Consider the following 14532-nt stretch of genomic DNA (forward strand, 5'->3'; position numbering starts at 1 on the left):
AAGGTTTAAGAATATTCATGGATTTTCAGGAAATACACAACACATTTTATCTACGGCTTGTTCTCTTTGTTCTAGATGGCAAAAATCTGGAAATATGTGATTTAGCCTGTTCCGAAAATGTGTTGTGGAAAAAAGTAAAAACTTCACAAGAGTTCTCAATCACATGAAAATATTTCGTTATTAGCTGGTTTCCATTTGATTTGTCTCACATGATTTCCGGATTCCATGAAAATATTTCCCCTCTATCTGGTTCCGACTTGCTTTGCAATACATGAAAGGAACTTATGGCAATCGGATCCTCGTGTAAGTTTTGAGGTGATCCAGAAATGTGATGCATAAGCAACAATCCTCGTTGCATCTGGGCCAGTGGCGCAATGGACAACGCGTCTGACTACGAATCAGAAGATTGTAGGTTCGACTCCTACCTGGCTCGTACATGTTGCCGTGATCGTATAGTGGTTAGTACTCTGCGTTGTGGCCGCAGCAACCCCGGTCCGAATCCGGGGCACGGCAGTAACCCTCTGCTTACTTATTTTTAATGATATTTACCCAAGGTTTAAGAATATTCATGGATTTTCAGGAAATACACAACACATTTTATCTACGGCTTGTTCTCTTTGTTCTAGATGGCAAAAATCCGGAAATATGTGATTTAGCCTGTTCCGAAAATGTGTTGTGGAAAAAAGTAAAAACTTCACAAGAGTTCTCAATCACATGAAAATATTTCGTTATTAGCTGGTTTCCATTTGATTTGCCTCACATGAATTCCGGATTCCATGAAAATATTTCCCCTCTATCTGGTTCCGACTTGCTTTGCAATACATGAAAGGAACTTATGGCAATCGGATCCTTGTGTAAGTTTTGAGGTGATCCAGAAATGTGATGCATAAGCAACAATCCTCGTTGCATCTGGGCCAGTGGCGCAATGGACAACGCGTCTGACTACGAATCAGAAGATTGTAGGTTCGACTCCTACCTGGCTCGTACATGTTGCCGTGATCGTATAGTGGTTAGTACTCTGCGTTGTGGCCGCAGCAACCCCGGTCCGAATCCGGGTCACGGCAGTAACCCTTTGCTTACTTATTTTTAATGATATTTACCCAAGGTTTAAGAATATTCATGGATTTTCAGGAAATACACAACACATTTTATCTACGGCTTGTTCTCTTTGTTCTAGATGGCAAAAATCTGGAAATATGTGATTTAGCCTGTTCCGAAAATGTGTTGTGGAAAAAAGTAAAAACTTCACAAGAGTTCTCAATCACATGAAAATATTTCGTTATTAGCTGGTTTCCATTTGATTTGTCTCACATGATTTCCGGATTCCATGAAAATATTTCCCCTCTATCTGGTTCCGACTTGCTTTGCAATACATGAAAGGAACTTATGGCAATCGGATCCTTGTGTAAGTTTTGAGGTGATCCAGAAATGTGATGCATAAGCAACAATCCTCGTTGCATCTGGGCCAGTGGCGCAATGGACAACGCGTCTGACTACGAATCAGAAGATTGTAGGTTCGACTCCTACCTGGCTCGTACATGTTGCCGTGATCGTATAGTGGTTAGTACTCTGCGTTGTGGCCGCAGCAACCCCGGTCCGAATCCTGGTCACGGCAGTAACCCTTTGCTTACTTATTTTTAATGATATTTACCCAAGGTTTAAGAATATTCATGGATTTTCAGGAAATACACAACACATTTTATCTACGGCTTGTTCTCTTTGTTCTAGATGGCAAAAATCTGGAAATATGTGATTTAGCCTGTTCCGAAAATGTGTTGTGGAAAAAAGTAAAAACTTCACAAGAGTTCTCAATCACATGAAAATATTTCGTTATTAGCTGGTTTCCATTTGATTTGTCTCACATGATTTCCGGATTCCATGAAAATATTTCCCCTCTATCTGGTTCCGACTTGCTTTGCAATACATGAAAGGAACTTATGGCAATCGGATCCTTGTGTAAGTTTTGAGGTGATCCAGAAATGTGATGCATAAGCAACAATCCTCATTGCATCTGGGCCAGTGGCGCAATGGACAACGCGTCTGACTACGAATCAGAAGATTGTAGGTTCGACTCCTACCTGGCTCGTACATGTTGCTGTGATCGTATAGTGGTTAGTACTCTGCGTTGTGGCCGCAGCAACCCCGGTCCGAATCCGGGTCACGGCAGTAACTCTTTGCTTACTTATTTTTAATGATATTTACCCAAGGTTTAAGAATATTCATGGATTTTCAGGAAATACACAACACATTTTATCTACGGCTTGTTCTCTTTGTTCTAGATGGCAAAAATCTGGAAATATGTGATTTAGCCTGTTCCGAAAATGTGTTGTGGAAAAAAGTAAAAACTTCACAAGAGTTCTCAATCACATGAAAATATTTCGTTATTAGCTGGTTTCCATTTGATTTGTCTCACATGATTTCTGGATTCCATGAAAATATTTCCCCTCTATCTGGTTCCGACTTGCTTTGCAATACATGAAAGGAACTTATGGCAATCGGATCCTTGTGTAAGTTTTGAGGTGATCCAGAAATGTGATGCATAAGCAACAATCCTCGTTGCATCTGGGCCAGTGGCGCAATGGACAACGCGTCTGACTACGAATCAGAAGATTGTAGGTTCGACTCCTACCTGGCTCGTACATGTTGCCGTGATCGTATAGTGGTTAGTACTCTGCGTTGTGGCCGCAGCAACCCCGGTCCGAATCCGGGTCACGGCAGTAACCCTTTGCTTACTTATTTTTAATGATATTTACCCAAGGTTTAAGAATATTCATGGATTTTCAGGAAATACACAACACATTTTATCTACGGCTTGTTCTCTTTGTTCTAGATGGCAAAAATCTGGAAATATGTGATTTAGCCTGTTCCGAAAATGTGTTGTGGAAAAAAGTAAAAACTTCACAAGAGTTCTCAATCACATGAAAATATTTCGTTATTAGCTGGTTTCCATTTGATTTGTCTCACATGATTTCCGGATTCCATGAAAATATTTCCCCTCTATCTGGTTCCGACTTGCTTTGCAATACATGAAAGGAACTTATGGCAATCGGATCCTTGTGTAAGTTTTGAGGTGATCCAGAAATGTGATGCATAAGCATACATGAAAGGAACTTATGGCAATCGGATCCTTGTGTAAGTTTTGAGGTGATCCAGAAATGTGATGCATAAGCAACAATCCTCATTGCATCTGGGCCAGTGGCGCAATGGACAACGCGTCTGACTACGAATCAGAAGATTGTAGGTTCGACTCCTACCTGGCTCGTACATGTTGCCGTGATCGTATAGTGGTTAGTACTCTGCGTTGTGGCCGCAGCAACCCCGGTCCGAATCCGGGTCACGGCAGTAACCCTTTGCTTACTTATTTTTAATGATATTTACCCAAGGTTTAAGAATATTCATGGATTTTCAGGAAATACACAACACATTTTATCTACGGCTTGTTCTCTTTGTTCTAGATGGCAAAAATCCGGAAATATGTGATTTAGCCTGTTCCGAAAATGTGTTGTGGAAAAAAGTAAAAACTTCACAAGAGTTCTCAATCACATGAAAATATTTCGTTATTAGCTGGTTTCCATTTGATTTGCCTCACATGAATTCCGGATTCCATGAAAATATTTCCCCTCTATCTGGTTCCGACTTGCTTTGCAATACATGAAAGGAACTTATGGCAATCGGATCCTTGTGTAAGTTTTGAGGTGATCCAGAAATGTGATGCATAAGCAACAATACTCGTTGCTTCTGGGCCAGTAGCGCAATGGACAACGCGTCTGACTACGAATCAGAAGATTGTAGGTTCGACTCCTACCTGGCTCGTACATGTTGCCGTGATCGTATAGTGGTTAGTACTCTGCGTTGTGGCCGCAGCAACCCCGGTCCGAATCCGGGGCACGGCAGTAACCCTTTGCTTACTTATTTTTAATGATATTTACCCAAGGTTTAAGAATATTCATGGATTTTCAGGAAATACACAACACATTTTATCTACGGCTTGTTCTCTTTGTTCTAGATGGCAAAAATCTGGAAATATGTGATTTAGCCTGTTCCGAAAATGTGTTGTGGAAAAAAGTAAAAACTTCACAAGAGTTCTCAATCACATGAAAATATTTCGTTATTAGCTGGTTTCCATTTGATTTGTCTCACATGATTTCCGGATTCCATGAAAATATTTCCCCTCTATCTGGTTCCGACTTGCTTTGCAATACATGAAAGGAACTTATGGCAATCGGATCCTTGTGTAAGTTTTGAGGTGATCCAGAAATGTGATGCATAAGCAACAATACTCGTTGCTTCTGGGCCAGTAGCGCAATGGACAACGCGTCTGACTACGAATCAGAAGATTGTAGGTTCGACTCCTACCTGGCTCGTACATGTTGCCGTGATCGTATAGTGGTTAGTACTCTGCGTTGTGGCCGCAGCAACCCCGGTCCGAATCCGGGGCACGGCAGTAACCCTTTGCTTACTTATTTTTAATGATATTTACCCAAGGTTTAAGAATATTCATGGATTTTCAGGAAATACACAACACATTTTATCTACGGCTTGTTCTCTTTGTTCTAGATGGCAAAAATCTGGAAATATGTGATTTAGCCTGTTCCGAAAATGTGTTGTGGAAAAAAGTAAAAACTTCACAAGAGTTCTCAATCACATGAAAATATTTCGTTATTAGCTGGTTTCCATTTGATTTGTCTCACATGATTTCCGGATTCCATGAAAATATTTCCCCTCTATCTGGTTCCGACTTGCTTTGCAATACATGAAAGGAACTTATGGCAATCGGATCCTCGTGTAAGTTTTGAGGTGATCCAGAAATGTGATGCATAAGCAACAATCCTCGTTGCATCTGGGCCAGTGGCGCAATGGACAACGCGTCTGACTACGAATCAGAAGATTGTAGGTTCGACTCCTACCTGGTTCGTACATGTTGCCGTGATCGTATAGTGGTTAGTACTCTGCGTTGTGGCCGCAGCAACCCCGGTCCGAATCCGGGGCACGGCAGTAACCCTTTGCTTACTTATTTTTAATGATATTTACCCAAGGTTTAAGAATATTCATGGATTTTCAGGAAATACACAACACATTTTATCTACGGCTTGTTCTCTTTGTTCTAGATGGCAAAAATCTGGAAATATGTGATTTAGCCTGTTCCGAAAATGTGTTGTGGAAAAAAGTAAAAACTTCACAAGAGTTCTCAATCACATGAAAATATTTCGTTATTAGCTGGTTTCCATTTGATTTGTCTCACATGATTTCCGGATTCCATGAAAATATTTCCCCTCTATCTGGTTCCGACTTGCTTTGCAATACATGAAAGGAACTTATGGCAATCGGATCCTTGTGTAAGTTTTGAGGTGATCCAGAAATGTGATGCATAAGCAACAATCCTCGTTGCATCTGGGCCAGTGGCGCAATGGACAACGCGTCTGACTACGAATCAGAAGATTGTAGGTTCGACTCCTACCTGGCTCGTACATGTTGCCGTGATCGTATAGTGGTTAGTACTCTGCGTTGTGGCCGCAGCAACCCCGGTCCGAATCCGGGTCACGGCAGTAACCCTTTGCTTACTTATTTTTAATGATATTTACCCAAGGTTTAAGAATATTCATGGATTTTCAGGAAATACACAACACATTTTATCTACGGCTTGTTCTCTTTGTTCTAGATGGCAAAAATCTGGAAATATGTGATTTAGCCTGTTCCGAAAATGTGTTGTGGAAAAAAGTAAAAACTTCACAAGAGTTCTCAATCACATGAAAATATTTCGTTATTAGCTGGTTTCCATTTGATTTGCCTCACATGATTTCCGGATTCCATGAAAATATTTCCCCTCTATCTGGTTCCGACTTGCTTTGCAATACATGAAAGGAACTTATGGCAATCGGATCCTTGTGTAAGTTTTGAGGTGATCCAGAAATGTGATGCATAAGCAACAAACCTCATTGCATCTGGGCCAGTAGCGCAATGGACAACGCGTCTGACTATGAATCAGAAGATTGTAGGTTCGACTCCTACCTGGCTCGTACATGTTGCCGTGATCGTATAGTGGTTAGTACTCTGCGTTGTGGCCGCAGCAACCCCGGTCCGAATCCGGGTCACGGTTGCTTACTTATTTTTAATGATATTTACCCAAGGTTTAAGAATATTCATGGATTTTCAGGAAATACACAACACATTTTATCTACGGCTTGTTCTCTTTGTTCTAGATGGCAAAAATCTGGAAATATGTGATTTAGCCTGTTCCGAAAATGTGTTGTGGAAAAAAGTAAAAACTTCACAAGAGTTCTCAATCACATGAAAATATTTAGTTATTAGCTGGTTTCCATTTGATTTGCCTCACATGATTTCCGGATTCCATGAAAATATTTCCCCTCTATCTGGTTCCGACTTGCTTTGCAATACATGAAAGGAACTTATGGCAATCGGATCCTTGTGTAAGTTTTGAGGTGATCCAGAAATGTGATGCATAAGCAACAAACCTCATTGCATCTGGGCCAGTAGCGCAATGGACAACGCGTCTGACTATGAATCAGAAGATTGTAGGTTCGACTCCTACCTGGCTCGTACATGTTGCCGTGATCGTATAGTGGTTAGTACTCTGCGTTGTGGCCGCAGCAACCCCGGTCCGAATCCGGGTCACGGTTGCTTACTTATTTTTAATGATATTTACCCAAGGTTTAAGAATATTCATGGATTTTCAGGAAATACACAACACATTTTATCTACGGCTTGTTCTCTTTGTTCTAGATGGCAAAAATCTGGAAATATGTGATTTAGCCTGTTCCGAAAATGTGTTGTGGAAAAAAGTAAAAACTTCACAAGAGTTCTCAATCACATGAAAATATTTAGTTATTAGCTGGTTTCCATTTGATTTGCCTCACATGATTTCCGGATTCCATGAAAATATTTCCCCTCTATCTGGTTCCGACTTGCTTTGCAATACATGAAAGGAACTTATGGCAATCGGATCCTTGTGTAAGTTTTGAGGTGATCCAGAAATGTGATGCATAAGCAACAATACTCGTTGCATCTGGGCCAGTAGCGCAATGGACAACGCGTCTGACTATGAATCAGAAGATTGTAGGTTCGACTCCTAACTGCCTCGTACATGTTGCCGTGATCGTATAGTGGTTAGTACTCTGCGTTGTGGCTGCAGCAACCCCGATCCGAATCTGGGTCACGGCAGTAACCCTTTGCTTACTTATATTTAATGATATTTACCCAAGGTTTAAGAATATTCATGGATTTTCAGGAAATACACAACACATTTTATCTACGGCTTGTTCTCTTTGTTCTAGATGGCAAAAATCTGGAAATATGTGATTTAGCCTGTTCCGAAAATGTGTTGTGGAAAAAAGTAAAAACTCCACAAGAGTTCTCAATCACATGAAAATATTTCGTTATTAGCTGGTTTCCATTTGATTTGCCTCACATGATTTCCGGATTCCATGAAAATATTTCCCCTCTATCTGGTTCCGACTTGATTTGCAATACATGAAAGGAACTTATGGCAATCGGATCCTTGTGTAAGTTTTGAGGTGATCCAGAAATGTGATGCATAAGCAACAATACTCGTTGCATCTGGGCCAGTAGCGCAATGGACAACACGTCTGACTACGAATCAGAAGATTGTAGGTTCGACTCCTAACTGTTGCCGTGATCGTATAGTGGTTAGTACTCTGCGTTGTGGCTGCAGCAACCCCGATCCGAATCCGTGTCACGGCAGTAACCCTTTGCTTACTTATATTTAATGATATTTACCCAAGGTTTAAGAATATTCATGGATTTTCAGGAAATACACAACACATTTTATCTACGGCTTGTTCTCTTTGTTCTAGATGGCAAAAATCTGGAAATATGTGATTTAGCCTGTTCCGAAAATGTGTTGTGGAAAAAAGTAAAAACTTCACAAGAGTTCTCAATCACATGAAAATATTTCGTTATTAGCTGGTTTCCATTTGATTTGCCTCACATGATTTCCGGATTCCATGAAAATATTTCCCCTCTATCTGGTTCCGACTTGCTTTGCAATACATGAAAGGAACTTATGGCAATCGGATCCTTGTGTAAGTTTTGAGGTGATCCAGAAATGTGATGCATAAGCAACAATCCTCGTTGCATCTGGGCCAGTGGTGCAATGGACAACGCGTCTGACTACGAATCAGAAGATTGTAGGTTCGACTCCTACCTGGCTCGTACATGTTGCCGTGATCGTATAGTGGTTAGTACTCTGCGTTGTGGCCGCAGCAACCCCGGTCCGAATCCGGGTCACGGCAGTAACCCTTTGCTTACTTATTTTTAATGATATTTACCCAAGGTTTAAGAATATTCATGGATTTTCAGGAAATACACAACACATTTTATCTACAGCTTGTTCTCTTTGTTATAGATGGCAAAAATCAGGAAATATGTGATTTAGCCTGTTCCGAAAATGTGTTGTGGAAAAAAGTAAAAACTCCACAAGAGTTCTCAATCACATGAAAATATTTTGTTATTAGCTGGTTTCCATTTGATTTGCCTCACATGATTTCCGGATTGTACTCTGCGTTGTGGCCGCAGCAACCCCGGTCCGAATCCGGGTCACGGCAGTAACCCTTTGCTTACTTATTTTTAATGATATTTACCCAAGGTTTAAGAATATTCATGGATTTTCAGGAAATACACAACACATTTTATCTACGGCTTGTTCTCTTTGTTCTAGATGGCAAAAATCTGGAAATATGTGATTTAGCCTGTTCCGAAAATGTGTTGTGGAAAAAAGTAAAAACTTCACAAGAGTTCTCAATCACATGAAAATATTTCGTTATTAGCTGGTTTCCATTTGATTTGCCTCACATGATTTCCGGATTCCATGAAAATATTTCCCCTCTATCTGGTTCCGACTTGCTTTGCAATACATGAAAGGAACTTATGGCAATCGGATCCTTGTGTAAGTTTTGAGGTGATCCAGAAATGTGATGCATAAGCAACAATCCTCGTTGCATCTGGGCCAGTGGCGCAATGGACAACGCGTCTGACTACGAATCAGAAGATTGTAGGTTCGACTCCTACCTGGCTCGTACATGTTGCCGTGATCGTATAGTGGTTAGTACTCTGCGTTGTGGCCGCAGCAACCCCGGTCCGAATCCGGGTCACGGCAGTAACCCTTTGCTTACTTATTTTTAATGATATTTACCCAAGGTTTAAGAATATTCATGGATTTTCAGGAAATACACAACACATTTTATCTACGGCTTGTTCTCTTTGTTCTAGATGGCAAAAATCCGGAAATATGTGATTTAGCCTGTTCCGAAAATGTGTTGTGGAAAAAAGTAAAAACTTCACAAGAGTTCTCAATCACATGAAAATATTTCGTTATTAGCTGGTTTCCATTTGATTTGCCTCACATGATTTCCGGATTCCATGAAAATATTTCCCCTCTATCTGGTTCCGACTTGCTTTGCAATACATGAAAGGAACTTATGGCAATCGGATCCTTGTGTAAGTTTTGAGGTGATCCAGAAATGTGATGCATAAGCAACAATCCTCGTTGCATCTGGGCCAGTGGCGCAATGGACAACGCGTCTCACTACGAATCAGAAGATTGTAGGTTCGACTCCTACCTGGCTCGTACATGTTGCCGTGATCGTATAGTGGTTAGTACTCTGCGTTGTGGCCGCAGCAACCCCGGTCCGCATCCGGGTCACGGCAGTAACCCTTTGCTTACTTATTTTTAATGATATTTACCCAAGGTTTAAGAATATTCATGGATTTTCAGGAAATACACAACACATTTTATCTACGGCTTGTTCTCTTTGTTCTAGATGGCAAAAATCCGGAAATATGTGATTTAGCCTGTTCCGAAAATGTGTTGTGGAAAAAAGTAAAAACTTCACAAGAGTTCTCAATCACATGAAAATATTTCGTTATTAGCTGGTTTCCATTTGATTTGCCTCACATGAATTCCGGATTCCATGAAAATATTTCCCCTCTATCTGGTTCCGACTTGCTTTGCAATACATGAAAGGAACTTATGGCAATCGGATCCTTGTGTAAGTTTTGAGGTGATCCAGAAATGTGATGCATAAGCAACAATCCTCGTTGCATCTGGGCCAGTGGCGCAATGGACAACGCGTCTCACTACGAATCAGAAGATTGTAGGTTCGACTCCTACCTGGCTCGTACATGTTGCCGTGATCGTATAGTGGTTAGTACTCTGCGTTGTGGCCGCAGCAACCCCGGTCCGAATCCGGGTCACGGCAGTAACCCTTTGCTTACTTATTTTTAATGATATTTACCCAAGGTTTAAGAATATTCATGGATTTTCAGGAAATACACAACACATTTTATCTACGGCTTGTTCTCTTTGTTCTAGATGGCAAAAATCCGGAAATATGTGATTTAGCCTGTTCCGAAAATGTGTTGTGGAAAAAAGTAAAAACTTCACAAGAGTTCTCAATCACATGAAAATATTTCGTTATTAGCTGGTTTCCATTTGATTTGCCTCACATGATTTCCGGATTCCATGAAAATATTTCCCCTCTATCTGGTTCCGACTTGCTTTGCAATACATGAAAGGAACTTATGGCAATCGGATCCTTGTGTAAGTTTTGAGGTGATCCAGAAATGTGATGCATAAGCAACAATCCTCGTTGCATCTGGGCCAGTGGCGCAATGGACAACGCGTCTGACTACGAATCAGAAGATTGTAGGTTCGACTCCTACCTGGCTCGTACATGTTGCCGTGATCGTATAGTGGTTAGTACTCTGCGTTGTGGCCGCAGCAACCCCGGTCCGCATCCGGGTCACGGCAGTAACCCTTTGCTTACTTATTTTTAATGATATTTACCCAAGGTTTAAGAATATTCATGGATTTTCAGGAAATACACAACACATTTTATCTACGGCTTGTTCTCTTTGTTCTAGATGGCAAAAATCCGGAAATATGTGATTTAGCCTGTTCCGAAAATGTGTTGTGGAAAAAAGTAAAAACTTCACAAGAGTTCTCAATCACATGAAAATATTTCGTTATTAGCTGGTTTCCATTTGATTTGCCTCACATGAATTCCGGATTCCATGAAAATATTTCCCCTCTATCTGGTTCCGACTTGCTTTGCAATACATGAAAGGAACTTATGGCAATCGGATCCTTGTGTAAGTTTTGAGGTGATCCAGAAATGTGATGCATAAGCAACAATCCTCGTTGCATCTGGGCCAGTGGCGCAATGGACAACGCGTCTGACTACGAATCAGAAGATTGTAGGTTCGACTCCTACCTGGCTCGTACATGTTGCCGTGATCGTATAGTGGTTAGTACTCTGCGTTGTGACCGCAGCAACCCCGGTCCGAATCCGGGTCACGGCAGTAACCCTTTGCTTACTTATTTTTAATGATATTTACCCAAGGTTTAAGAATATTCATGGATTTTCAGGAAATACACAACACATTTTATCTACGGCTTGTTCTCTTTGTTCTAGATGGCAAAAATCCGGAAATATGTGATTTAGCCTGTTCCGAAAATGTGTTGTGGAAAAAAGTAAAAACTTCACAAGAGTTCTCAATCACATGAAAATATTTCGTTATTAGCTGGTTTCCATTTGATTTGCCTCACATGATTTCCGGATTCCATGAAAATATTTCCCCTCTATCTGGTTCCGACTTGCTTTGCAATACATGAAAGGAACTTATGGCAATCGGATCCTTGTGTAAGTTTTGAGGTGATCCAGAAATGTGATGCATAAGCAACAATCCTCGTTGCATCTGGGCCAGTGGTGCAATGGACAACGCGTCTGACTACGAATCAGAAGATTGTAGGTTCGACTCCTACCTGGCTCGTACATGTTGCCGTGATCGTATAGTGGTTAGTACTCTGCGTTGTGACCGCAGCAACCCCGGTCCGAATCCGGGTCACGGCAGTAACCCTTTGCTTACTTATTTTTAATGATATTTACCCAAGGTTTAAGAATATTCATGGATTTTCAGGAAATACACAACACATTTTATCTACGGCTTGTTCTCTTTGTTCTAGATGGCAAAAATCCGGAAATATGTGATTTAGCCTGTTCCGAAAATGTGTTGTGGAAAAAAGTAAAAACTTCACAAGAGTTCTCAATCACATGAAAATATTTCGTTATTAGCTGGTTTCCATTTGATTTGCCTCACATGATTTCCGGATTCCATGAAAATATTTCCCCTCTATCTGGTTCCGACTTGCTTTGCAATACATGAAAGGAACTTATGGCAATCGGATCCTTGTGTAAGTTTTGAGGTGATCCAGAAATGTGATGCATAAGCAACAATCCTCGTTGCATCTGGGCCAGTGGCGCAATGGACAATGCGTCTGACTACGAATCAGAAGATTGTAGGTTCGACTCCTACCTGGCTCGTACATGTTGCCGTGATCGTATAGTGGTTAGTACTCTGCGTTGTGGCCGCAGCAACCCCGGTCCGAATCCGGGTCACGGCAGTAACCCTTTGCTTACTTATTTTTAATGATATTTACCCAAGGTTTAAGAATATTCATGGATTTTCAGGAAATACACAACACATTTTATCTACGGCTTGTTCTCTTTGTTCTAGATGGCAAAAATCTGGAAATATGTGATTTAGCCTGTTCCGAAAATGTGTTGTGGAAAAAAGTAAAAACTTCACAAGAGTTCTCAATCACATGAAAATATTTCGTTATTAGCTGGTTTCCATTTGATTTGCCTCACATGAATTCCGGATTCCATGAAAATATTTCCCCTCTATCTGGTTCCGACTTGCTTTGCAATACATGAAAGGAACTTATGGCAATCGGATCCTTGTGTAAGTTTTGAGGTGATCCAGAAATGTGATGCATAAGCAACAATCCTCGTTGCATCTGGGCCAGTGGCGCAATGGACAACGCGTCTGACTACGAATCAGAAGATTGTAGGTTCAACTCCTACCTGGCTCGTACATGTTGCCGTGATCGTATAGTGGTTAGTACTCTGCGTTGTGGCCGCAGCAACCCCGGTCCGAATCCGGGTCACGGCAGTAACCCTTTGCTTACTTATTTTTAATGATATTTACCCAAGGTTTAAGAATATTCATGGATTTTCAGGAAATACACAACACATTTTATCTACGGCTTGTTCTCTTTGTTCTAGATGGCAAAAATCTGGAAATATGTGATTTAGCCTGTTCCGAAAATGTGTTGTGGAAAAAAGTAAAAACTTTACAAGAGTTCTCAATCACATGAAAATATTTCGTTATTAGCTGGTTTCCATTTGATTTGTCTCACATGATTTCCGGATTCCATGAAAATATTTCCCCTCTATCTGGTTCCGACTTGCTTTGCAATACATGAAAGGAACTTATGGCAATCGGATCCTTGTGTAAGTTTTGAGGTGATCCAGAAATGTGATGCATAAGCAACAATCCTCGTTGCATCTGGGCCAGTGGCGCAATGGACAACGCGTCTGACTATGAATCAGAAGATTGTAGGTTCAACTCCTACCTGGCTCGTACATGTTGCCGTGATCGTATAGTGGTTAGTACTCTGCGTTGTGGCTGCAGCAACCCCGATCCGTATCCGGGTCACGGCAGTAACCCTTTGCTTACTTATATTTAATGATATTTACCCAAGGTTTAAGAATATTCATGGATTTTCAGGAAATACACAACACATTTTATCTACGGCTTGTTCTCTTTGTTCTAGATGGCAAAAATCCGGAAATATGTGATTTAGCCTGTTCCGAAAATGTGTTGTGGAAAAAAGTAAAAACTTCACAAGAGTTCTCAATCACATGAAAATATTTCGTTATTAGCTGGTTTCCATTTGATTTGCCTCACATGATTTCCGGATTCCATGAAAATATTTCTGCTCTATCTGGTTCCGACTTGCTTTGCAATACATGAAAGGAACTTATGGCAATCGGATCCTTGTGTAAGTTTTGAGGTGATCCAGAAATGTGATGCATAAGCAACAATCCTCGTTGCATCTGGGCCAGTGGCGCAATGGACAACGCGTCTGACTACGAATCAGAAGATTGTAGGTTCGACTCCTACCTGGCTCGTACATGTTGCCGTGATCGTATAGTGGTTAGTACTCTGCGTTGTGACCGCAGCAACCCCGGTCCGAATCCGGGTCACGGCAGTAACCCTTTGCTTACTTATTTTTAATGATATTTACCCAAGGTTTAAGAATATTCATGGATTTTCAGGAAATACACAACACATTTTATCTACGGCTTGTTCTCTTTGTTCTAGATGGCAAAAATCTGGAAATATGTGATTTAGCCTGTTCCGAAAATGTGTTGTGGAAAAAAGTAAAAACTTCACAAGAGTTCTCAATCACATGAAAATATTTCGTTATTAGCTGGTTTCCATTTGATTTGCCTCACATGATTTCCGGATTCCATGAAAATATTTCCCCTCTATCTGGTTCCGACTTGCTTTGCAATACATGAAAGGAACTTATGGCAATCGGATCCTTGTGTAAGTTTTGAGGTGATCCAGAAATGTGATGCATAAGCAACAATCCTCGTTGCATCTGGGCCAGTGGCGCAATGGACAACGCGTCTCACTACGAATCAG

General features: G+C 40.9%; 18 non-coding genes across 18 annotated transcripts; all 18 read left to right on the forward strand.

The window, feature by feature from the left end:
- Positions 1–360: 360 nt before the first annotated feature.
- On the forward strand, positions 361–433 carry TRNAR-ACG (transfer RNA arginine (anticodon ACG)). The gene has a single exon. It is a non-coding gene; the product is annotated as a tRNA-Arg (tRNA).
- A 478-nt stretch (positions 434–911) lies between these two features.
- TRNAR-ACG (transfer RNA arginine (anticodon ACG)) lies at positions 912–984 on the forward strand. Its single transcript has one exon. It is a non-coding gene; the product is annotated as a tRNA-Arg (tRNA).
- Positions 985–1462: 478 nt separating this feature from the next.
- On the forward strand, positions 1463–1535 carry TRNAR-ACG (transfer RNA arginine (anticodon ACG)). The gene has a single exon. It is a non-coding gene; the product is annotated as a tRNA-Arg (tRNA).
- Positions 1536–2013: 478 nt separating this feature from the next.
- TRNAR-ACG (transfer RNA arginine (anticodon ACG)) lies at positions 2014–2086 on the forward strand. Its single transcript has one exon. It is a non-coding gene; the product is annotated as a tRNA-Arg (tRNA).
- A 478-nt stretch (positions 2087–2564) lies between these two features.
- On the forward strand, positions 2565–2637 carry TRNAR-ACG (transfer RNA arginine (anticodon ACG)). Its single transcript has one exon. It is a non-coding gene; the product is annotated as a tRNA-Arg (tRNA).
- A 552-nt stretch (positions 2638–3189) lies between these two features.
- Positions 3190–3262, forward strand: TRNAR-ACG (transfer RNA arginine (anticodon ACG)). Its single transcript has one exon. It is a non-coding gene; the product is annotated as a tRNA-Arg (tRNA).
- A 478-nt stretch (positions 3263–3740) lies between these two features.
- Positions 3741–3813, forward strand: TRNAR-ACG (transfer RNA arginine (anticodon ACG)). The gene has a single exon. It is a non-coding gene; the product is annotated as a tRNA-Arg (tRNA).
- A 478-nt stretch (positions 3814–4291) lies between these two features.
- Positions 4292–4364, forward strand: TRNAR-ACG (transfer RNA arginine (anticodon ACG)). Its single transcript has one exon. It is a non-coding gene; the product is annotated as a tRNA-Arg (tRNA).
- A 478-nt stretch (positions 4365–4842) lies between these two features.
- Positions 4843–4915, forward strand: TRNAR-ACG (transfer RNA arginine (anticodon ACG)). Its single transcript has one exon. It is a non-coding gene; the product is annotated as a tRNA-Arg (tRNA).
- A 478-nt stretch (positions 4916–5393) lies between these two features.
- On the forward strand, positions 5394–5466 carry TRNAR-ACG (transfer RNA arginine (anticodon ACG)). The gene has a single exon. It is a non-coding gene; the product is annotated as a tRNA-Arg (tRNA).
- A 478-nt stretch (positions 5467–5944) lies between these two features.
- On the forward strand, positions 5945–6017 carry TRNAH-AUG (transfer RNA histidin (anticodon AUG)). Its single transcript has one exon. It is a non-coding gene; the product is annotated as a tRNA-His (tRNA).
- A 468-nt stretch (positions 6018–6485) lies between these two features.
- Positions 6486–6558, forward strand: TRNAH-AUG (transfer RNA histidin (anticodon AUG)). The gene has a single exon. It is a non-coding gene; the product is annotated as a tRNA-His (tRNA).
- Positions 6559–8980: 2422 nt separating this feature from the next.
- On the forward strand, positions 8981–9053 carry TRNAR-ACG (transfer RNA arginine (anticodon ACG)). Its single transcript has one exon. It is a non-coding gene; the product is annotated as a tRNA-Arg (tRNA).
- A 1580-nt stretch (positions 9054–10633) lies between these two features.
- On the forward strand, positions 10634–10706 carry TRNAR-ACG (transfer RNA arginine (anticodon ACG)). Its single transcript has one exon. It is a non-coding gene; the product is annotated as a tRNA-Arg (tRNA).
- Positions 10707–11184: 478 nt separating this feature from the next.
- TRNAR-ACG (transfer RNA arginine (anticodon ACG)) lies at positions 11185–11257 on the forward strand. The gene has a single exon. It is a non-coding gene; the product is annotated as a tRNA-Arg (tRNA).
- A 1580-nt stretch (positions 11258–12837) lies between these two features.
- Positions 12838–12910, forward strand: TRNAR-ACG (transfer RNA arginine (anticodon ACG)). The gene has a single exon. It is a non-coding gene; the product is annotated as a tRNA-Arg (tRNA).
- A 478-nt stretch (positions 12911–13388) lies between these two features.
- Positions 13389–13461, forward strand: TRNAH-AUG (transfer RNA histidin (anticodon AUG)). Its single transcript has one exon. It is a non-coding gene; the product is annotated as a tRNA-His (tRNA).
- Positions 13462–13939: 478 nt separating this feature from the next.
- On the forward strand, positions 13940–14012 carry TRNAR-ACG (transfer RNA arginine (anticodon ACG)). Its single transcript has one exon. It is a non-coding gene; the product is annotated as a tRNA-Arg (tRNA).
- The last annotated feature ends 520 nt before the right edge of the window (positions 14013–14532 follow it).

This window comes from Rhinoderma darwinii, chromosome 3 (genome assembly GCF_050947455.1).
Source record: "Rhinoderma darwinii isolate aRhiDar2 chromosome 3, aRhiDar2.hap1, whole genome shotgun sequence".
Classification (NCBI taxonomy): Eukaryota; Metazoa; Chordata; class Amphibia; order Anura; family Rhinodermatidae; genus Rhinoderma; species Rhinoderma darwinii.